The sequence below is a fragment of the Anabrus simplex genome, chromosome 2, assembly GCF_040414725.1.
Source record: "Anabrus simplex isolate iqAnaSimp1 chromosome 2, ASM4041472v1, whole genome shotgun sequence".
NCBI lineage: Eukaryota > Metazoa > Arthropoda > Insecta > Orthoptera > Tettigoniidae > Anabrus > Anabrus simplex.
Window position 1 is genome coordinate 315464540 of NC_090266.1, and position 26035 is coordinate 315490574.

The following is a 26035-nucleotide window of genomic DNA, read 5'->3' on the forward strand; positions in this document are numbered from 1 at the left end:
AATTAAGGTACAGCCCCAGCATTTTCCTGGAGTGAAAATGGGAAACCACGGAAAACTATCTTCAGGGCTGCCAACAGTGGGGTTCGAACCCACTATCCCCCGGATGCAAGCTCACAGCTGCGTGCTCCTAACCGCACGACCAACTCGCCCGGTAAAATAATAATAATTTATTATAAAAGATACTACACACACTGTGTCAAATAGGACTCGTCAGTGCTTTAGCGTCATGAATAGTTTATACATTGCTAGGTAAAAAGAAAATAATTGTCACTGTCAGACATTTTGACAATCATCATTAAACTTCAGACAACAACAAATAGGCCCTAACTGGGTGCACTTACAATCGCATTAATCCTTCGTAATTTCAACTGTTTGGAGGGACAAGGTATGCTGCAAGAATGCCAACATAGCTTTCTGTAGGCCATAGAGGTCGTTTACGTGGAGCCAGTGGGCCTACTAAACACAAATTAATCACAGCTTTAATCAGTGCCGAAAGGAATCATGTAGACCTACTACACAAGTATCCTTTCTGCACTCAAGTTTAATGTGGATAGTCCAAGTACCATCACTTCCCAGTATTACACATGTACCCTTTCTGTTCTAAGCGATTTCTTGATGGATGCAATACTTTTGCATCCATCTCCTGGCACAGGTCAGAACAAAGTGTAGTTTCCACCGAAGTCCCAGTCTTACCCATGGCAGTGACAGTATGAAAGCTGCTGGTGTATGGGTGGTGCTGAGTAATGGCATTCGCATCACGACCAGTGCTTCTGAGGATTATGAAAGGTGTTGCTCATAGGATTAGTCGTGATGCAATAGCACTTTCTGGCCCAGTGAGGAAAGCAAGGGCAAACGGCTACGTCTCAAAACTCATGAGTTTCAAAACTCACGTGCTAAAATTAGTTACAAATAGTATCAAAACTCTCGACTACAGACTGGTAGTTAAAGTAAACATTCTAATGAGTCTCAAAACTCACCGTGTCGTCTCAAAAATCACGAGTCTCAAAACTCACGAATTCCAGGAAGAGGATTAGTAAGAACAGGTTTCTCTACCTGGGCCAGTCTCAAAGTCACGAGCAGAGCCAGTTCTTCTTTGAATGGATAAATGTCCACCCTATTAGCGGAATAGTTTAATAATCGAATAACTTCCATCCGATTATTTCAATAATTGAATAAATAATCAATTTAAATAATCGAATGAGTTTCAAATGTCATTCAATTATATCGCACAGAATAATCGGATGCGTCATGAATATTTTTTTTTATTGAAATAAGCGAATAGATGAACTCTTACGAAAAAAATAGAAATACGCTTTTTTCCCAAATGAATCTTCAAGTATTGAAACTAAGTGAGTGAATTAACTGTCTCGATCTTAAATATCCCTAAATAAAATTCCTTATTGAAGAAAATGCCGCCTTCTGGCCGCGTAATGGAACTAAGTCGCAGTACTACCAATTGATAATTCCTTTTAACTAGCAGCGGGCAATATACCCACTTTAATTTTATGTCGTCCGGCTGCATGCATAAATGGTTAGCATGCTGGCCTTTGGTCCATGGGGCCCAGGGGGTCCCGGGGGGTTCGGTTTCCGGTCGGGTCAGAGATTTTAACTTTAATTAGTTAACTCCTATGGCTCGGGGACTGGGTGTTCGTGCCTCCTTCAGCATTAGACTTCATCTTAGGTAGGGCCTCATCCTCACAGACGTGCAGGTCGCCTGTACGGCGTCAGCTCTAAAGACCTACACCAGTTCTCTCTGGAGGCCACACGTCATTATTATAAATGTATGTGAAAGGTAAAAAAAAAGTATTATATTAGCTTTTACACAACAGCAAAATATTTTAATAATAATAATAATCCCGTGTGGGGATTTACCGGTTACCTCCATCGGGCGCGTCCCATTGGAATTGGGGAAGCTCGCTGGCTCTGCCACCAGCAGAGCCAGAGGGTAGTAGGGAAATAAAATACCACCGTGAAAAAAACTGGTCCCTTGCCAGGGTTACGGCGAAGACTGGTAAATGACCAGAAGCCAGAAAACATCTTGAGGCAACCTCTAGGGCTAACAACCCTAGTTGTAAAAGGATGGGTACCCGTCCAAAGCAAAGTCAAGTCAAAAAGCATGATGGTACATTTCAAGAAACATACCCCAGGGGGTAAATCTTTGGATAAATCCCTCGTCGTGAACGCCACGGCGCACGAGTCTCGTTCGGATTCTGGGGGAGACTCGACGTCATGCAAGAGACGAGTCGGAGCGTCTCGGTGTACCCCGAAGAGTCAAAAACTCAGGCCAAAATCTAAAACCTTTCTATCAACTTTCAACATAAATTCACTTACACAAACTGGCAAGCAGAAAACCCTCAGCAAAGCTATTCACGAAAATCAGATATCCATAATGGCCCTACAGGAAACAAGGTACCCAGATGAAGAGATTTTTGAATCCGAAGGCTAGCGATTTTTCGAGAGCAAAGCGCAAAGAGGAATCCTCAATGGAGCTGTGATGCTTGGAACCGCGTTTACTGTTAGAACCAAGATCCTTAAATCGGTTGCAAATTTCGAACCTGTGAATGACAGATTGTCTATACTCACAATTAAATGCGCGAACAAAACCTACGCCCTAGTTAACGCACATGCTCCTACAAACGATAAGAACAAGTCTGATCCAGACGAAGTTGATAATTTCTGGGACCTACTGGATGAAAAATTAACCAAATCCCCAAACACCATGTAAAGCTTCTTTTGGGTGACTTCAATGCCCAACTAGGTCGTGAACAGAAGTACAAGAACGTTATAGGAAATTACCCTGCTCACAAAAGAACCAATCCCAACGGCAAAAGACTGGTGTCCATTTGCGAAAATCACAACCTGCAGGTCATGTCGACCCACTTTCGCCATCTACCCAGAAAGCAAATGACTTGGCGTTCTCCCGTCCAAGCTCTCGGAGAGTTCCAAATTGATCATGTTGGAATCTCCAGAAGAAACAGCCCTGAGATTATGAATGTCAAGGTAAAGAAAGGCATCAATGTGGCCTCAGATCATTATATGTCTCTTATCAAATTCAAACCAATTCCCGCAAACGCAAGAAAGACAACCAAACAGATCACACGCTTCGACAAAGATAAAATTCGCAAAAGGTCGAGGAGTTCCAGGAGAAGGCTAGACCAAATGACTGTGACTTTAACAACGCTAAAAGTCTCCTTGTTGAGGCCGCCAAAGACGTTGCAGAAATCAAGAGAAGCAAAAAGCATGCCTGGTGGAATAGTACCTGCGAATCAGTCCTCCAAGAAAGACTCAATGCGCGGAAACAGTACTACTCTACGAAATCAGAAAATGATTGGGAAACCTACAAAACCCAACGTGCCCAAGCAGCTAGGGTGTTCAAAACTGAGAAACGTAAATACGAAAAATCTCTCATTGAAAAGATAGAACAAAACTTTAGGAAGAATGAAAGCAGAGAGTACTACAGAGCCTTCAAACGCAAACTCACTGGCTATAAACCACCATCTCTATGCTTTGAGCGAAAGGACGGCACACTGGCGACGTCAAATGAAAAAAATTGCAGCATTCTTGCAGATTATTTCAAGAATTTACCTAATTGCTCTAAACCGCAAAGCGCCATTGAGACCAAGGAACCCTTACTCTGGATTCCCAGATTCCAGACCACCCGATAGAGATGAAATCAAGCGCCACATTTCCCGTCTCAAAAATAACAAAGCGCCGGGGGAAGACTCAGTAGTAGCAGAACTATGGAAATATGCCCCAGAGGAATCACTTGATATCTTGCAAAAGCAAATAGAAGAAATTTGGAACAAGGAGACCCTACCCGAAGGTTGGAAAATAGCTTTGATCCATCCATTACACATAAAAGGCAGCATGAAGAACATCAACAACTATAGAGGAATATCTTTGCTACCCGTGACTTACAAAATTCTATCTCTTGCCATCCTGGAGCGTTTGGAAGCACAAGTCGAACATCAAATAGGTGAATACCAAGGAGGGTTCAGAAAAGGTCGCTCAACAGCTGAACAGATCCAAAATCTCAAAACGATCATCAGATATTGTACACTAAAGTCCAAGCAGTATGTATCTATCTTTGTGGACTTTAAGAAAGCGTACGACTCCATTGACCGGGAAGTCCTGCTAAACATCTTAAATGAATTTGGAGTTGATTTGAAACTGCTGGCATTAATTAGAGCCACCCTGACCGATACAAAATCCAAGGTGAATTCCACGGATGTCTCTCGCATTCCTTTGACATCAAAACAGGAGTCCGACAAGGTGGTGGGCTATCCCCGATACTCTTCAACTGTGTTCTTGAAAAGATCATCAGAACCTGGCGGGTGAGATTACAGGAAACCAACTACAGTCCATTGAGAATAGGAACCAAATCCAAGGGTATCGCAACAGACTGCTTAGCATTTGCCGATGGTATTGCTGTTCTCTCAAACGACATAGAAACCGCTAGAGCTCAAGTTGAAATTTTAATGGAAATTGCCGAACAAACTGGTTTGCAGATATCGTTTGAGAAAACAGAAGTAATGACTAACATCGAAGAGGCTCCACCAAAACTCCATACAAAATACGGGGACATCACCCGAGTAGACAAATTCAAATACCTGGATGAGATCATCATGAAGAATGGACTGGACAAAGAAGCACTTCAGGAGCGAGTACGCAAACTGGAAATAGCCTACCAAACATCCCGCACAATCTACAACAAAAAATGCCTTTCCCAAAACACCAAGATACGTCACTATGAAACAGTTCTGAAGCCAGTAGATCTATATGCAGCCGAAACCCTGTCTCTAAATGCCAACAAAGGACTCCTTGAAGAACTGGAGAAAAGAGAACGCAAAATTGTGAGAGGAATCTTGGGATCAAAGTACAGAAATGAAATCCATCAAAGATCCAAGAAGGAAGTCTACAGCAAAATAGAGAAAATTACCGACACAATCAGAAAAAGACGGGCACGATTTTACGGTCATCTGAAAAGAATGGACGGAAGAAAGTTAACTAAAGAAATCTTCCACTTTTTGATTCAAACCCCAAAACCACAATTCCCTAGTTTAGAAATACCAAAGAAGACCTGCAAATGCTACATATCTCAGCTGAAGACGCTCTTAACAGAGATCTCTTCTTCAAGAAAATGTTGACGAACGGGCTAAACCGAGACGAGCAACCGAAGAGAAGACACGGTGCCCCTTGGACAGAGGAGCGTAAGCAGGCCCACTCACAAAGAATGAGGGAAATTTGGGCTCTAAAGAAGGCCAAGTTCAGTGTCAAATGCAACAAGACTTAACGTGGTCCTTGATGGCCCCAGTGAATTATATATATATAAAATAATAATAATAATAATAATAATAATAATAATAATAATAATAATAATAATAATAATAATAATAATAATAATAATAATAATAATAATAATAATAGTACACCGCGGTCTCTTTCATTCACCAACCATTATTGTTCCCCTGTGGGTTGGGCTGGCAGAATAACATCCACAGTATCCCCTGCCTGTCGTAAGGGAAGCGTGAGTAACCGGGGCACCTCATCCCTCATGCGGTCATCGCAAGCACTTGCTGTCCGGATTCGTGAATTTTGAGACTCATTAGAATGTTTACTTTAGCTACCAGTCTGTAGTCGTGCGTTTTGATACTATTTGTAACTAATTTTTGCCCGTGAATTTTGAAACTCGTGAGTTTTGAGACGTAACCAAATTCACGACTCCGGACAGCAGTAATATTATTATTATTATTATTATTATTATTATTATTATTATTATTATTATTATTACAGATATTTTGCCGTTGTCTTAAAGCTAATATAATGCAGTTTTTAAATTTCACATAAATTTATAATAATGACGTGTGGCCTCCGAGGAGGTCTGGTGCAGGTCTTTAGAGTTGACGCCGTGTAAGTGACCTGCACGTGTGTAAGGATGAGGCCCAATCTAAGATGAAGTCTAATGCTGAAGACGGCACGAACAACCAGTCCCCGAGCCATAGGAATTAACTAATGAAAGTTAAAATCCTCGACCCGACCGGAAATCGAACCCGGGACCCCTTGGACCCCTTGGACCAATGGCCAGCATGCTAAACATGTATGCATGCAGCCGGAGGACATAAAATTAAAGTAGGTATATTGCCCGCAGCTAGTTAAAAGGAATTGTCAAATGGTAGTACTGGGGCTTAGTTCCATTATGCGGCCAGAAGGCGGCATTCACTTGAATAAGGAATTTTATTTAGAGATATTTAAGATCAAGAAAGTTAATTCACTCATTTAGTTTCAACACTTGGAGATTCAGTTTGAAAAAAGGCGTATTTTTATTTTTCGTAAGAGTTCCTCTATTCGTTTATTTCAATAGATCATCTACCCGACACACTTAAACCGAAAAAAAAAATATTCATGACGCATCCGATTATTCTGTGCGATATAACTGAATGATATTTGAAACTCATTCGATTATTTAAATTGATTATTCATTCTTCTTCGTCTTCTTGTTAATCTGTTTACCCTCCAGGCCGATTATTCATTCGATTATTTAAATAATCGGATAGAAGTTATTCGATTATTAAAAGTAGTCCATTATCCCATCACTAAAACGCTGGACATTTATCCATTCAAAGAAGAACTGGCCCTGCTCGTGAGTTTTGAGACTGGCCCAGGTAGAGAAACCTGTTCTTACTAATCCTCTTCCTGGAATTCGTGAGTTTTGAGAATCGTGAGTTATGAGACGACACGGGGCAAACTATTATCCGCACACTTTATCTTGGTGCATTTGTATACGGGGGTGAGGAGTAAGGAGGGAGCTGCCACGGTATCGATAGTGCTGCCTGGTGCTGCCAACTGAATGAAAATGAAATCTGAATTGAATGGAGAATATGATCGATCGATATGAAATTTCTAAGCCGTTGTCATCTTAAGCCAACAACTATGTCACATACACATTATATAACATTATAAAACATTTCTCGATGCGAATCTTGTTCCTAGCATGAATTCTATACTTTGGCTTTGTTGTGTAAACACAACAGTACTAGTACGAAAGGCGTACGCCAGATGTCGCACACCGATGCTTAAGCGATTCATAGTTTGTGTTTCAAAGGTTGCCAGTACGAATCTCGAAGATCGCCGAGGTCGACCGATTCAGCACTAGGGTGTAAATGCACCAAGATAAAGTGTGCGGATAATACCTCACTCCTCATCGTGCCTAGTACGTCTCATTTTGGCGCTGCCATCGGTTGTTGCGGTTTCCCAGTAATTGCAAAACCAGCCTCTGGCCTGATGCCGTAACAGACATGTTAGGACGCTCGTACATGCACACACTCGGGACCAACCTCACATCAACATTTTTTACCTTTCACATAAATTTATAATAATGACGTGTGGCCTCCGGGGAGGTCTAGTGCAGGTCTGTAGAATTGACGCCGTACAGGTGACCTGCACGTCAACTCAAACAAGACGTTGGGTGAAGCTGAAGGTTCACGCGCGCTCACTCAAGGTCAACCGCATGCAACCGTCATTTGTTTCCAACAAACTTTCATTACAGTCCGACTCATTGGATGAATGGTCAGCGTCCAGGTCGGGGATTTTAATCGCGTCTGATTAATTATTATTGCCCGGGGACTGGGTGTTGTGTTTGTCTCAGCACTTTCCTCCTCATATTCAGACAGACTACACTGCCAACCACCACAAAAACACTGACGTCAGGAAGGGCATCCGGCCGTAAAACAGGACTAAATCCATCCATCCATCCATCCATCCATCCATCCATCCATCCATCCATCCATCCATCCATCCATCCATCCATCCATCTATCTATCTATCTATCTATCTATCTCTATACACATATATATGTGTGACACAGTTCGCACCCGCGACCACACAAATGAGGGAAAAGCGGTGGAAGAAGAAGAAACTTTCAGTACTGCGTCATTTGCTTCAACGATACTACGATATTACAAACAACTACTGGACTTCCCGGACGTACTGTACTGTCTGCTGGGTACAGATAAAGTCGTCTCAAACAATCTTTTTCACAAATATCAGATGAAAAAAAAGTGCGGCCAGTGTCCAGTATTCGGGAGATAGTGGATTCTAAGCCCACTGTCGGCAGCCCTGAAATGCTTTCCCATGGTTTCCCATTTTCACAACAGGCTGTAGCTTAATTAATGCCACGGCCGCTTCCTTCCCACGTCTACACCTTTCCTGTCTCATCGCCGCCATAAGACCTATCTCTGTCGGTGCGACGTAAAGCACCTTGCAGAAAAAATGAATACAGATCAACAATAAGTTCGTTTAAGACGTATTAAAGTGTGGTAACGATCAGATGAATACTATTAAAGTTATGAATTTTCAAAGTGAGCGCCCGTTGGAAATGGAAAAAAATACTGACAGTTCTTTTTGTTGTTGTTATTCAACATGCGTTAAAATTGTAACTGGGTACTATAAACATTTCTACTCCACATAATTAAACGTAGAATAAAATAAGCTAAATGTTGGTGTAGGTTGTTTCTATGTGGGACAAAAGATACACGTTTTATTAATATATTAACTCGCGTGTGAATACTTTTTTCCACGATAATAAGTTAATCCGAACGAATAGCGCAGTGAACTTATATCAAGTAGAATGAAATACAATAAAATAAGGTAAACAGGTCATTGTAAAAAAAGTAAAGCCCTACAACATTAATTTTCCCGGGGCACTCAATTCCTTCCACATATGAATACGGTATTCATTGTAAGATGTTGCTTTTCAAATTGCGTTCCCCACAGGCAAATCCAATTTCGTTCAGAGAACAGAACATTATACAGAGTGTTGGCAGATATTTCACGACGAATTTGTCCATCCGTCCAGGTGCCAACAACCTCGATGTTTGCCTCTCAAAACACCAACAACCACCACCACCACAAACGTACACTCACATATAACCCCTGTAAATAATCTTATACCTTGCATTGAACAAATGCAAGTTATGTTGTAGTATACGAGTCTCTTGATATCGGGATCATAGCTACGGGGCCTCCTGTATTAGGCCTACGTGGAATCTAAACCTCATTCAGGTGAGTTTTCATTTCAAAATAGACACATTTATTGGCTGGGATTTGAACCACAGACGTCTCGAAGAAGATCCAGTAACGATGTCACTCGACTATCACGCCCCTACCTCCTTTCGAAAAATTCATAGTACAACCTGCAGCCCTGAACACCATACCCGTCCAAAGTACCCTTTTTCTTCCTTTTACATTGAAGTAAATAAAAGTATAATCTAACCACCATCCTCTAGGTCTCACTCTGCTTCTCAATTCTGAGCACATATATTTGAGAATACGTTGACTGGATATGAAAATCACAAGGCCAGTCCAAGGAGGTTGAAATCTACGTTCCGACCGCCCCTTCAGCTGAGCCTTCCACGGAGTCGTATATCATACCGTGGGTAGTGTGATGTACCACTAGAAAGGTAAACCGCGAGCATCTGCGAGGGAATATTCACACTAATGAGAGTATTCAGTAATTCACTAACGGAAAACAAAAAATGACGTCTGTGAATTGTTGCGAGAGACAACTCAAACATAAGTGAAACAGGGATGTGACACGCAGTGATTAGAAAATAAGATCATAGTACAATTGCACGATGGCTTTCTTCGAGCTGTATTTCAATATTAGCGTACTCGGGAAGCTGAGATTTGTAAACTCGACATTACCTTGGCTAGGTCTTCCATCAGAGCCCTTTAAATTGTGTGCATGCATTTAGTAAATCATGCCCAGGTGCAAGGAAGAAAGAAGACTGGCAAAGTGTAAACAACATAGGTACTTGTGTATGAATGGTAAAAGAAGCAGAGTTTCTCTTCAGGCGCAATTCAGGGAAATACTGTGATTTTATAATACACAGTCCTGGGCTACCTGTCCAAAATTTATGTACCTTTCCTTCTCTAAAATTGCTCAAATAGTGGGCATCATTGTTCGAACCATGGCCGCCTTGGTAATGGACAAAGTCACCTTCTGGACGAACGCTCAGACATTCCATCACTTTTATATAGCTCTGAAACTCGCACACAGGACAGTGGCTAAAAGAGTAGGGATTCGGACATCCGATTTCCGGACAGGGCTGCTTTCTTGATCCATTATACAGTAGGTAGGTTACGCGTTACGACCTGCGGCGCGGGGTAGAAAAGTTTACCTCGCAACCGCGGTGCGTAACATTGCCCCGTTTAACCTTGGCGCGCGACGTGGTTACGTTACAGAGCCTGTAGTTCTATTATATCTTTTACTGGTGGTAGATAACGGGCTAACTTCCGGGCTGGTTTATAGATGGTTTTTATGACATATTTATCCAGTATCTTGCCGATCCTGTCTGTAGTGCTTCTAATGTAAGGAAGTATCGCTGTTTTCGGGCGAGTCAGTTCTACCACCCCTTTGTTTTCTTCTACGGTGGCCTTTTCTTTGTTTTCTTCTGATTTTTTAAAAACTCGTCGGATGTTATTGAGCGAGTAGCCATTTCTCCTGAGGGTTCTCGTGAGGTGTTCTTTCTCTTCTTCGAGGTGTTCTGCGTCCGATATCGCTATGGCCCTGTTAATCAGTGATGTTAGAACAGCCTGCTTTTGTGAAGGGTGGTGATGAGAAGAGGCGTACAAGTACATGTCTGTGTGTGGATTTGCTGTATACTGCGTGACTCAGAGTCCCATTGGTGTTGCGTTTTATTAGGACATCCAGGAAAGGTAGTTTTCCGTTCACCTCGATTTCCATGGTGAACTGAATATTTGGGTAAATAGAGTTGATATGGCCGAGAAATAGCTGCAGGTCATTGCTTCCGTGAGGCCAAATCACAAAAGTGTCATCCACAGAACGGAGAAAGCATTTCGATTTCAGGGTAACTGTAGATTAGGCTTTCTGTTCGAAGTGTTCATATACATGTTTGCTGTCACTGGCGACAGCAGTGATCCCATCACGGCGCCTTCTGTGAAGGACTCCCGACATTTCATCCAGCTCCTTAAGGACCAATCAATCGAAAGTACGGTCTTATTATAATAAGATTCGACGTCACGTCACTTTTCACCAAGGTGCCGCTAATAGAAGTATTTCCGTTATTAGACCAGGAATTTCTAGAAAACCTGTCAACACCAGCTAAAGAATGACTGAACGCCAATTATTTCTACTTTAACGGGGAGTTCTACGAACAGACAGAAGGGGCCACGATAGGATCACCGCTGTCTCCAGCGATAGCAAACATGAATATGGAACACTTCGAACAGAAAGTCTTAGCTAAATCTACCCTGAAACCGAAATGCTTTCTCCGTTACGTGGATGACACGTTCGTGATCTATCCTCACGGGAGCAAAAACATGTAGCTATTTCTCGACCATCTCAACTCTATTCACGTAAATATTCAATTCACCATGGAAATCGAAGTAAACAGAAAACTACCGCTCCTGGATGGCCTAGTAAAACGCAACAAAAATGGGACTCTGAGTCACTCAGTATACAGGAAATCCACACAAAGACAGGTACCTGAACGCCTCTTCTCGTCACCACCCTTCGCAAAAGCAGGCTGTTCTAACATCACTGATTAACAGGGCCATAGCGATATCGGACGCAGAAACCTCGAAGAAGAGAAAGAACACATCACGAGAACCTTCAGGAGAAATGGCTATTCGTTCAATAATATCTGACGAGTTTTTAGAAAATCAGAAGAAAACAAAGAAAATGCCGTCTTAGAAGAAAACAAAGGGGAGGTAGAGCTGACCCGCCCGAAAACAGCGATACTTTCTTACATTAAAAACACTACAGAGAGGACCGACAAGATACTGGATGAAATTGACATAAAAACCATCTATAAACGACACCGGAAGTGGCTATGACACATACGTTCTAGGATTCACACGAGACAGCCAGGCCTCTTACGGCAGTCAGAGAGGGTAGGATATAACTCTCGTAGTGTGATTGCTGCCTGGGAGACTGATTACGTCGGATCGAGCAGGGGTATGTCAGTCGCCTCTACAAAGAATAGTGCAATGTATACGAACGTCGGCGAACTGTACGGAATGCACAGAAAACAACAACACGGTTCAACCCGGAAAAAGAACTAAATAATACATGTTGTTGGCTTTACGTCCCACTAACTACTTTTATGGTTTTCGGTGACGCCCGGATGCCGGAATTCAGTCCCGCAGGAGTTCTTTTACGTGCCAGTAAATCTAGGTACACGAGGCTGACGCATTTGAGTACCTTCAAATACCACCGGACTGAGCCAGGATCGAACCTGCCAAGTTGAGGTCAGAAGGCCAGCGCCTCAACCGTCCGAGCCACTCAGCCCGGTGGAGGAGGAAACAAAATGAAACTTAACATGGAGGGTTGGTGATGTTATTTCAGTGATTACAAACTCGAGTTAAATGTAAAAAGAACTTGGCAGTACGAACCAACATAGTGTGAATTTGCACCTCATCTCTCCTGGAGGCATGTACTGATTCGGTTGGGAAGGGTGTCATAAAGCAAGCTAGCCCACAACTGTTGTAACTGGTCCCTGATATCCTGGATACTGGTACTGGGATGGAGTTGACGTCCGAGCTGGTCCCACGCATGTTGTATCATTGAGAGATCTGGGAACCTTCCTAGCAACGGGACTACCTCAACATCAAGCGGACAATTCATAGAGACAGGTGCCGTGTGTGGACGAGCATTGTCTTGTTGAAAAATGGCAACACGATTCTGTTCCATGAGAGGTAACACATGAGGATACAGGAAGTCCGTGACGTACCGTTGCGCCGTCAGAGTTCCCTCAATCACAACCAGCCGTGATCTGAAGTCATGCCCGATGGTTCCCCACACAATGACGCCAGGAGTAACACCGCTGTGCCTCTCCAAAGCACTGAAGAGATGGGACAACTTCCCAGGTCGCCACCATACTCGAATACGATGGTCATCCGGGCTAGTGCAGAATCGCGAGTCATCGCTGAACACAATGCGATGCAATTCATCAGCAGCCCATTCTTCCCGGTCGGGGCACCGCTTCAAACGCAGCCGTTTGTATTGTGGAGTTAACAGCAGCCTTCGCATGGGACGGTGATTCCCTATTCCGGCTGCTGCTAGTCTCCGACTAATGATGCAGGATGACACAATGTTGTAGGGAGTCGATTACTTGTTCTCGGATGGCAGGCGCAGATGTGAGGGGGTTGCTACATGCTTGGTGCACAGCACGGCGATCCTCTCTTGTGGTGGTCAGAGGTGGTCGACCGCTACCTTGACGACGAGTATGCCTGCCCTCACGTTCCCATGCAGTACATAAAACATCGGGCCACTGACACATCCGAATGCCCCGCAAGTCTGGATATTCAACGATTCGACAAGCCGGCCAGATGGAGACTCAACGAGGCCACTTTCAAACTCAGTGAGGTGATGATAACGTTTCCTCACACGAGTACGCGGCATCCCCGTGTTCTTCACACTTTAAGCTGTTCACGCCTCTTATATACCCCACCAGGTCTGCTAACATCACTAAACACGAGCAAAACTAATGCACTCTGGTGGCTGTTCTACCTGTGCAAGTCTAATCATTTACATACCCGCCGATAGTGTGTACGTGTACGAAGTTCTTCTGGATGCTTCAATTTTTTTGTCAAGCAGATTTTTCTTGCTACTTGTTTAACGTCGCACTAACACATCGCATGTTTTCGGCGACGGGAGGCTGTGAAAGGGCTAGGAATGGAAAGGTAGTGGCCGTGGCCGTAATTAAGGCACAGCCCCAGCATTTGCCTAGTGTGAAATGGGGAAACCAAGCGAGTTGGCCGTGCGGTTAGGGGCGCGCAACTGTGAGCTTGCATCCGGGAGATAGTGGGTTCGAACCCCGTTGCCATAAGACTTGCCTGTGCCGGTGCGACGTAAAGCAACTGGGGAAACCATGGAAAACCATCTTCAGGGTTGCTGACGGTGGGATTCGTACGCATTATCTTCCGGTTTGTAGCGGCATCTACGTGACCCTAACAGCACGGCCAACTGGCTAGGTTAAGTGAGTGTTAATCTTATTATCACAGGTCATGGGACATTCACCTTTACGTGACTGTACACCTTGTGATCACAGAGCACAGGACATTCAGCTTTACATGATTGTTAATTTGATTTGACAGGCCATGGGATGTTCACCTTTACATAATTTTAAATCTTGTGATCTGGGTCCATGGGACATTCAGCTTTACGTGACTTGATCTTGTGATCACAAGTCATGGGATATTCAATTTTACCTGGCCGTTAATCTTGTGATCAAATGCCATGCGACATTCAGATCTACATGACTGTAAATCGTGTGATCACAGATCATGGGGCATTCAGTTCTACGTTACTGTTAATCTTGTGATCACTGGACATGGGACATGTAGATTTACGTGACGGGTCATCTTTTGTTCATAGGCCAAGGGACTTGTAGATTTACGTGACTGCTTACGTTGTGATCACAGGACACAGGGTTTGTAGATTTATGTGACTGTCAGTTCGTGATCACAAGCCACTGGTCGAACGGTTTTGCGTGAAACTGACTTTTAAAGAGTATAGCATTCCGCGGTTACCAATATGACTGAGTGCCGCATATGAGCATGAACACCAGGTGTGCCGTCGTGGGCAGGGAACCTGCCGCTCTCTTTCCAGAATACCACATACTTGGCCAAGAGTCGATCGGCGACAAGATGTAATTATGCTCTCACGCCCATTCTAAATTGGCCAGTAAGTTCGCCAACTCCACTACTACCTATCTTCCAGTATGATACGAATTATTGTAAAGCATTTCTCAAACTAACTGAATTAAAAGAGAAGTTCAGTTGCGAAGCGCAATTTTCTGGTACTGTCTTTGTGTATATCCCATGTGCTTACCTTACGAAGCAGGCACGGGATAATCAACTTCAAACTTCATATATCTCATCTCAGGTAAGGTCTCTTCAATATTCATTTTTCCAACACACACTTTGCCAATACACTTGTCGAGTTCTGTTATGTTAGGAAAGAGACAATATAACCTTTTGAGGCAAATTGTAGCGAATGACACTATTTAAACTCGTTCTAAAAGTCACAGAAGTGTGCTGTTTTATTGGCAAAGTGTTTACTCGCCAAAACAATCTCCACGATAACGTTATGATCTCCTTTCTTTCGGTCATGCTTCTTCTTTTCCTTCTTCTTCTTCTTCTAACGCTTTTGTCGCACACTGGTGGGGTCGCGGATGTGACCTGTGGTACACAAGAGGATTTGGTCCTGTTCTATTGCCGGGTGCCCTTCCAGACGCCAATCGTATGTGGAGGGATGTATTCAGTATTGTGTGTTCAGGAGGTTGGTAGTGTAGTGTAATGTTCTCTGTGTATGTGAAGAGGAGAGTATTGGGAGAAAGACAAACGCCCAGCCCCCGAGTCAGAGGAATAAATCATACGCGATTAAAATCCCCCGACCTGACCGGGAATCGGACAACGGCCTCCGGATAAGAATCGGGCAAGCTACCCCTACACTACGAGACCGGTCAAGTAAGAAAATAAGCTATACGTTATATTAATATAGTAGGTTTGAAACCCATCATCGGCAGCCATGAAAATGGTTTTCCGTGGTTCCCCATGCTCACACCAGGTAACGCTTGAGCTATACCTTAGTTTTGGCCACGGCAGCTACCTTTCCAAACCTAGCCTTTTCCATTCTTGCGTCAACGAAAACAAATCCAGTGTTAGTGGGACGTTAAACCACTTCCAAATAATGAAAACAAAATGTTCATTGCATTAAATAGCAAATACAAAGCTGTGCTTTTTTTTCTCTAGAATTTGCTTTAAGTCGCACCGACCTGGTCAACGCTGCTCACAAAATACAAATTTAAGAAACACTCCATCGTGCCTGGTGTGAAAAAGGGAAACCACGGAAAACCATCTTGAGGGCTGCCGATAGTGGGGTTCGAACCCACTATCTCCCGAATGCAAGCCCCGCGGCCACTTGCTCGGTCTGTGGTGTTTTAAAAGGTAGTTTAATCAAATATGGTCTACAGTACTAACCCACATCAAACGAAACACAACCCTATGGCGCTGCAGCTCTGATGGATCTTGGCCTACCAAGCTACTGCTGCTCAGCTCGGAGACCTACGGATTGTGAGCTGACACGTGGTCAGCGTGAGGAATCCTCTTGGTCATAATTTTTTTTATTTCTCGATCGGGGCCGCTATCTCACCGTCAGATAGCTCCTCAATTGTTCTCATTAGGCTAAGTGGAAATCGAACCTCAGATCCAGGTATAAGTCCCCGACCTGGCTGGTAATCGAACCCGGGGCCTCACTCTAAGAGGCCGTGTGACGGTCTGAATGTATTAAAGTAAAATAAACTTAGATGATTTAATTGCATTAAAAGTGCATAAGCGAACACAAATTGAAAAATTGCCGTTTACCAGTTCACTACCGGTTTGTTATTGCACTCAACATAAATGGCAACTCAATATTTTGATGTAAATGTCCTCACATAATCACTTTGCATTAGGAAGACCAACAGAAGCTTTCTGAAACAAAATTAACATTATCAGCACACATTCATAATAATAAAAATACGAGCCAGCGATCACCCTACAATAGGTACCGGTACTTAAAGTGATCACACTGTATCACTGGAGATGATGGGAGCTTACTCCTTACAGTCCAGTATGCTGATTATAGCATCGCACAATATTATTTTGTACGCTACAGAGGATGGCACTATAATACCGTCCAGTTAATATGAGGCGTGATCAAAAAGTTTCCGTGTGAGGGCGTTGTTGCAGAGGACATGCAACGTAGCGCGACTCCGATGCGGGCATATAAGCACGGACATGTAGGCAAAGGGATTAGTGACGCAGTTGTGTCGTGCCGCGGTGTGGTGCAGGTGTCAAATGCGGCCGCGTGAACCATGGCGACGTTATTACCAAATACGTCCAAACAGGACCAACGTGCTGTTATTCTCTTCTTCGCTGCTGAAGGATAAACACCGGTGGACATCCGTCGAAGAAGGAAGACTGTGTATGGGGCAGCATGTCTGTCGAAAACCTCTGTTGTGGAATGATGCACCAAGTTCCGTGCGGGTCGCGCTTCGACACAAGACGCCGGTCGATCTGTAAGGCCAGCCTCATGCATTATGGACAACAAGCGGCGGTGGATGAGGCGATTAGGGCGGACTGGTGTATAACCTTTATTATGCCTTCGATCCCCTCAAAAAGGCCTTGAAGTGTGAACGCTTCCTGTCGGACGAGGATGTGCAGCAGGTGGTTACGGACTTGTTCACGCAGCAGGACGCGGTGTATCACCACACGGGGATCTTCACCCTGGTGCGTCGGTTGGATGAATGCCTCATTGCTCACGGCGATTTTGCCTGATTCGCATACCGATTCAGGACTGTACGGCCGTCGAGCGGAAACTTTTTGATCGCCCCTTTTACAATACCTTGCAGTGAAATGTGAGAGTACTATAATCTAATTTTAACTTCAAAATACTCAGCCTTTTCTTTGATGGTTAATGCAATGAAGTTTTGCCCGTTAACTACAGATAAAAAATCCGCGGTTAGTACTGAACACGGGATACTTAAGTTCAGAAGCAGACACGTTAGCCATTCAATCACACTACAATGTAAGGCCTGTACATAAAAAATGATACCTACCATAGTGTTTAGCTTTGCATCGCTCCTTCAGGTTCTGATCTCTAGACTATATCTCAGAAACCAGACAACATCTGACATTTTTGTTTATACAAACATGATTTCGAATTCGGTGGAGAATCCCGTGGTGATCTGTTTGTCCGTGAATGTTCCTCACTCCGTATATACGCAATGTGATTCCAAATTCCAATTACGCACATCTATGGGTTGTAGAGGGAACCTAGTTTTAAGTTTAAAATACTGTAGTAAAACAAGTTAGCATAAGTGCCGATTACATGTTCCAAACAAAACTAGATCGAATCAAGTTGTTTGATATACTACTTCACCTATTCTACAAGAACTACTCCATCTGGTGACCGGCAGCTTCGACGTACACGTTGTAACTGCGAAGCATGTTCTTGTGTACTAGCTCAAAACTACCCGCTGTATACTGAATCTCATATGCAGCAGCGAATGCCTCCTCACTCCGTATAAATGCAATGTGATTCCAAATTCCAATTACGAACATCTATAGGTTGTAGAGGGGACCTAGTTTTCATTTCAAAATATGAAAACATGTTAGGAAAAGCACCGATTACATGTTCCAAACAAAACTAGATCGAATCAAGTTGTTTGATATAACACTTCACCTATTCTACACTGACTGACAGAGCAAATGCAACACCAAGAAGGAGTGGTTCGAAAGGGATGAAAGTTGGGGAAAAAACAGAGACGGCACGGACGAATAATTGATGTTTATTTCAAACCGATATGCAGGTTACACAATGCGCACGGCATCGACTCAGTAGAATGCAGGACCACCGCGAGCGGCGATGCACGCAGAAACACGTCGAGGTACAGAGTCAATAAGAGTGCGGATGGTGTGCTGAGGGATGGTTCTCCATTCTCTGTCAACCATTTGCCACAGTTGGTCGTCCGTACGAGGCTGGGGCAGAGTTTGCAAACGGCGTCCAATGAGATCCCACACGTGTTCGATTGGTGAGAGATCCGGAGAGTACGCTGGCCACGGAAGCATCTGTACACCTCGTAGAGCCTGTTGGGAGATGCGAGCAGTGTGTGGGCGGGCATTATCCTGCTGAAACAGAGCATTGGGCAGCCCCTGAAGGTACGGGAGTGCCACCGACCGCAGCACATGCTGCACGTAGCGGTGGGCATTTAACGTGCCTTGAATACGCACTAGAGGTGACGTGGAATCATACGCAATAGCGCCCCAAACCATGATGCCGCGTTGTCTAGCGGTAGAGCTTTTCACAGTTACTGCCGGATTTGACCTTTCTCCACGCCGACGCCACACTCGTCTGCGGTGACTATCACTGACAGAACAGAAGCGTGACTCATCGGAGAACACGACGTTCCGCCATTCCCTCATCCAAGTCGCTCTAGCCCGGCACCATGCCAGGCGTGCACGTCTATGCTGTGGAGTCAATGGTAGTCTTCTGAGCGGACGCCGGGAGTGCAGGCCTCCTTCAACCAATCGACGGGAAATTGTTCTGGTCGATATTGGAACAGCCAGGGTGTCTTGCACATGCTGAAGAATGGCGGTTGACGTGGCGTGCGGGGCTGCCACCGCTTGGCGGCGGATGCGCCGATCCTCGAATGCTGACGTCACTCGGGCTGCGCCTGGACCCCTCGCACGTGCCACATGTCCCTGCGCCAACCATCTTCGCCACAGGCGCTGCACCGTGGACACATCCCTATGGGTATCGGCTGCGATTTCACGAAGAGACCAACCTGCCCTTCTCAGCCCGATCACCATACCCCTCGTAAAGTCGTCTGTCTGCTGGAAATGCCTCCGTTGACGGCGGCCTGGCATTCTTAGCTATACACGTGTCCTGTGGCACACGACAACACGTTCTACAATGACTGTCGGCTGAGAAATCACGGTACGAAGTGGGCCATTCGCCAACGCCGTGTCCCATTTATCGTTCGCTACGTGCGCAGCACAGCGGCGCATTTCACATCATGAGCATACCTCAGTGACGTCAGTCTACCCTGCAATTGGCATAAAGTTCTGACCACTCCTTCTTGGTGTTGCATTTGCTCTGTCAGTCAGTGTATAAGAACTAGTCGATCTGGTGACCGCCAACTTCGACGCACACGTTGTAAATGCGAAGCTTGTTCTTGTATACTAGCTCAAAACTACCCGCTTTATACTGAATCCCATATGCAGCAGCCAGAACACGTGTAAACATATTCTCCTCCGATTATACGAGGGCGAATCAAAAAGTAAGTTACACTTCCAAGTTATGGCCATTTATGAAACCACCTACACAAAGGCAATACGGCTATGAAAACATACAATGTAAGTTCACTTTTCCATATAGTCCCCAAGAGACTGTAAACATTTCTCGGAACGGTCAACAAACTTTTCGATTTCGGATACGTAGAACTCACTATGTCACCACCTGGAGACAGCTGCTTTCACCTCCTCATCGTTTCGGCATCGTCGTCCACCGAGATCCTTTTTTCAGCTTACCGAACACATGATAATCGCATGGCGCTACGTTTGGACTGTATGGAGGATGTTGCCATACCTCCCACTTGAATCGCTGCAGCAGTTCGGACGTTTAGCCGGCCGTGTGAGATGTTGCATTATCATGTAAAAAAATTACACCGGCGCTCAATTTTTCCCGCCACTTTTCTTTAATTGCCTTACGCAACTAGTTCAATGTTTGACAATACGAAGCCGAGTTGGCTATTGAGCCTTTCGGCATAAATTTCACGTGCACCGCACCCTCCATGTCAAAGAACACTGTCGCCATTAACTTTCCTGCTGAAGACTGGACCTTGGCCTTCTTTCGTGGTGGTAATGTGGTGTGCATCCATTCCATCGATGTTCTCTTTGTTTCGGGGGTGAAGTGGTAGACTCACGTTTCATCCCCTGTGATGATTCACCGCAGAAACTCGTTGCCGTCCACAGAATACCGTTGCAAAAATACCAGTGACGACTGGAAACGTTGTTCCTTGTGAACATCGGTGAGCAGACGTGGGACCCATCTTTGACACAGTTTACGAAATCCAAGGTGCTGGTGAACAATGGGAGAACACACTGCCATGTTCAGTACCCTGGCAACTTCCTGCATGTTATGCGCCGATTCTCTCTAATGATTCCATTCACACGGTCAACATTTGCAACCGTACTGGACGTTGCGGGCCTGCCTTCGCGATATTCGTCAATGAGATCGGTGTGTTGCGCGTCAAATTGCTTACACCACTTTACAATACCGGTACATGTGCGATAAATTGCACGCTCACAATATACAGCAGTGATTTCACGCTGAATGTCCGTGCTATTGATCCGTTCAGCCCATAGAAATCTGATCGCTGCACGCATGTCCAGTTTGGAGTGAACATCCAGTAGACGCGCCACTGAGCCTAGCCCGCTCTACACACACATCACGACGGGATTCCACACCAACCTTCTTATCGGACGTGTCAGCAGTTACTGTAGCTTGCTCCTCATGGCCACGGTCACGACACACAGCGTGCTCACCCGCTCTACACACACATTACGAGGGGATTCCACACCAACTTTCCTATCGGACGTGTCAGCAGTTACTGTAGCTTGCTCCTCATGACCACGGTCACGACACACAGCGTGTTCTCGCCGCGAGCTAGTGCAACTTACTTTTGGATTCACCCTCGTACAAGGATCAAAAATATAAGATTTTTACATGTGTCTTACAGGACATAGTCGTGAGAAGTTCGCTCCGTCCATCGTGGCAGCTAAGTGTTTGGTCAGCCACGTCAGTCCACCTTTTCTCAAATATTCGGTTGAGATGTTGTCGGATGCCGGTACGCCATTGTGCTAAAGCCACGTTTGTGCACGTATGTTCTGTCACACATCCTCCAAGAAATCTACCAGTACCTTTTGCAGGAAGGTAAAGTACATGGGACCCGTTAAGAGAGGAGGCAGAATGTACAGCCCAATCGAAAGACCACCGATGATACCTGCCCATACTATGTACTGATGCACAATTGTAGCTGAAATACAAATCCACGAGAATGTTTGACATGAAGGTTTTCTTAAGCCTAAACATGTCTATTTCGACAGCTGAAAACGAAACTTTTCCCTGATGAATTGCGTATCAGCGATAAAAATAAATCACTGTCTAAACTAGGGCTCTTCCATTCAATGGTATAAAACCACGTTCAGAAGTCGATACGTGGCGCAAAATTGGCTCGACCCATTGCGCATACCTTCTGAGAGCGAAAAGGGGGTGTTGTTGCTCATGCGGAGCACACTCGACAATGATTTAAGATACATGTATGGCACGCGCAACGGCTCGAGTACTGTCCACGGGGTCGCTTCTGCTCGGAGAAATACGTCCTCATCTACGACGGGAGTGCGGCGCCTCCTTGGAGCAGCACAGTAGACCCTCAAGTACCTACATCCCGCAGTCGTCGTTCTACTATGGTAAAGGAATGGTATGTGACGGAGACATTTGGTGGGTTAATGAACTTGATACAGGCGCCGAGTAGATCTCCCATTGCGTTGTTCTTCGCGGTAAATGACGGTGTACTTGACAAACCTGTATTCAGTCACACTGTGCTGTACCGCATTCCTCAGTGTCTCAATGGCAAATGACGTCGGAAGCCGTCAAGTAATATGGTAAACAGGAGTAGCGTGACATTTTAGTATGTCCGTCAGCTTGAACTGTCTCCAGACAGTGAATGGCGAGATCGAAGAACTTGATTCAATCTAGTTTTCCTTGTAACACAGAGGGAGTTTACTTCCGGGCATAGGTTCATGTTAAAAATATAATCTACTAGTCTCCATTTATGTATTAGATGAGGGGATTTATTGCATAAACCATCTTCTAAGACTCAGAATAAATACGATACGAGCGAGTTGGCTGCGTGGTTTGCACTGTGTAGCTGTTACCTTGCATTCGGGAAAGAGTGATTTCTAACTCCACTGGCCGAGCTGAGTGACTCAGACGGTTGAGAAGCAGGCCTTTTTACCCCAAGTTGGCAGGTTCGATCCCGGCTCAGTCCGGTGGTATTTGAAGGTGCAAAAATAGATTTACTGGCTCGTAAAAGAACTTCTGCGGGACTAAATGCCGGCACCTCGGCGTCTCCATAAACGGCAAAAGTAGTTTGTGGGACGTAAAGCAAATAACATAAAATAAAATAGAACCTCACTGTCGGCAGCCCTGAAGATGATTTTCAATGATCTCCCGTTTTAACACCAGCCAAATGCTGGGGCTGTACATTAATTAAGACTACGGTCGCTTCCTTCCCAGTTCTAATCCTTTTCAATCCTTGAATCGCCGAAAACCTTCGATGTGTTAGTGCGACGTTAAACCAGTAGCAAAAAAAAAGAAAGATTTACTGAGAACATTTCATCGACATCTTTGAGCAACAATTCATCGACATCTTTGAGCAACAATTCATCGACATCTTTGAGCAACAATTCATCGACATCTTTGAGCAACAATTCATCGACATCTTTGAGCAACAATTCATCGACATCTTTGAGCAACAATTCATGAACAGATACAGAAGGGATTGATTCACATGTAGGCCATAAATGCCCATGGCGCAGTGGACGGTAAAGGCTTTCACGGTTCATAAACTAACCATATAAGTTTAGACTGGTTAAACACAATGTTCAAGTACACATTTACCCATGTCAGCACCTAAAAACAGCCTGGTGTTTGTTATGACAGTGTCGGCAACTTCTTCACACATAATTCTGGAACAGAATTATCAAATTGTTACAGAAATAGGCAACTTCAAAGAAAAGCATGCCCGAAGTTGTAAAATTTCTCACTTATGCATTCATATTCTAAAGTAATGTTTTCAAATGTTTAGGTAGTCTAACGTAATAAATTATACACCATTCCATTCAGCAGAGTGTAAATAATTTTATGAGACAACACTTCCAAAAAACATTTTCTTAAAAAAAGTCGCTTTCCCACTCCCCTTAACCATACTCCCTTCTTTAAAACATTGATTTCCCACTCCCCTTAACCATACTCCCTTCTTTAAAACATTGATTTCCCACTCCCCTTAACCATACTCCCTTCTTTAAAACATTGCTTTCCCACTCCCCTTAACCATACTCCCTTCTTTAAAACATTGCTTTCCCACTCCCCTTAACCATACTCCCTTCTTTAAAACATTGCTTTCCCACTCATCTTAACCATACTCCCTTCTTTAAAACATTGCTTTCCCACTCCCCTTAACCATACTCCCTTCTTTAAAACATTGCTTTCCCACTCCCCTTAACCATACTCCCTTCTTTAAAACATTGCTTTCCCACTTCCCTTAACCATACTCCCTTCTTTAAAACATCGCTTTCCCACTCCCCTTAACCATACTCCCTTCTTTAAAACATCGCTTTCCCACTCCCCTTAATCATACTCCCTTCTTTAAAACATTGATTTCCCACTCCCCTTAACCATACTCCCTTCTTTAAAACATTGATTTCCCACTCCCCATAACCATACTCCCTTCTTTAAAACATTGATTTCCCACTCCCCTTAACCATACTCCCTTCTTTAAAACATCGCTTTCCCACTCCCCTTAACCATACTCCCTTATTTAAAACATTGCTTTCCCACTCCCCTTAACCATACTCCCTTCTTTAAAACATTGCTTTCCCACTCCCCTTAACCATACTCCCTTCTTTAAAACATTGCTTTCCCACTCATCTTAACCATACTCCCTTCTTTAAAACATTGCTTTCCCACTCCCCTTAACCATACTCCCTTCTTTAAAACATCGCTTTCCCACTTCCCTTAACCATACTCCCTTCTTTAAAACATCGCTTTCCCACTCCCCTTAACCATACTCCCTTCTTTAAAATATTGATTTCCCACTCCCCTTAACCATACTCCCTTCTTTAAAACATCGCTTTCCCACTCCCCTTAACCATACTCCCTTCTTTAAAACATCGCTTTCCCACTCCCCTTAATCATACTCCCTTCTTTAAAACATTGATTTCCCACTCCCTTTAACCATACTCCCTTCTTTAAAACATTGATTTCCCACTCCCCTTAACCATACTCCCTTCTTTAAAACATCGCTTTCCCACTCCCCTTAACCATACTCCCTTCTTTAAAACATCGCTTTCCCACTCCCCTTAATCATACTCCCTTCTTTAAAACATCGCTTTCCCACTCCCCTTAATCATACTCCCTTCTTTAAAATATTGATTTCCCACTCCCCTTAACCATACTCCCTTCTTTAAAACATTGCTTTCCCACTCCCCTTAACAATACTCCCTTCTCTAAAACATTGCTTTCCCACTCATCTTAACCATACTCCCTTCTTTAAAACATTGCTTTCCCACTCCCCTTAACCATACTCCCTTCTTTAAAACATTGATTTCCCACTCCCCTTAACCATAATCCCTTCTTTAAAACATTGCTTTCCCACTCCCCTTAACAATACTCCCTTCTCTAAAACATCGCTTTCCCACTCCCCTTAACCATACTCCCTTCTTTAAAACATCGCTTTCCCACTCCCCTTAATCATACTCCCTTCTTTAAAACATTGATTTCCCGCTCCCCTTAACCATACTCCCTTCTTTAATACAGGCATATTGTAATACCCATGAACACTTGCGTATATGTATCTAAGGTATATTGTTGATGGTTAACACGGCACATTTTAAGTAATTTCTCCAAATTTTGCCGTACTCTTGTAATATTAGCATTCGTATAATTTTAACTTCATATTTTCTACTGCTTGGCATTTTATTTAAATGTGTACATTGCTGAAATATGTTGTTTATCAGAAAGAACGTACTTGCCTAATGAGGAAGAAAGGCCTAAGGTGTCGAAAACTAAAGGCTAAGAGACAATTTTGGCGTAACGGGAAGTCAGTGAAACACTAACCTGTCAAGATTTTGTTTAAAACGACGTTCACACATAAAACAGATCATTCTACATTGAATGTATTTTTGAGCACTTGCTCTCCAGAAAACTCGGCGTAAATGTGGTGTAATATTGAAGCAAAGGAATGCCACAAATGCAGCCTTCTCCTCAGATGGAGAAATCGTTTTCTGACACCTCTGCATTAGTCACTTTGTTCTGGTAGTATATTCTTTAATTATGTACCTCAGAAAACTATCCGAAGGCAGCCTGTGATGGCTTCATGAAGTTCTTTCATTTTTCTTGTAGTGGTTTAACATCTCACTAACACATAGAAGATTTTCGATGACGCAAGGAGGTAAAGTGATAGGACTGGGATGGTATCGGCCATGGCCTTAATTAAGGTACAGACTCAGTATTTGCCTGGTGTGAAAATAGGAAACCACGGAAAGCCAACTTCAGGGATGCCAACTCGCTTAGTCATAAAAGTTCATGTCTGTCATGTCTGTCATGTCTGTCAATATAACTAACAATATCACCAAAATGTTGATACTGTTATATTTTATCGCATTTTCTTCAGGTGAATGAAAA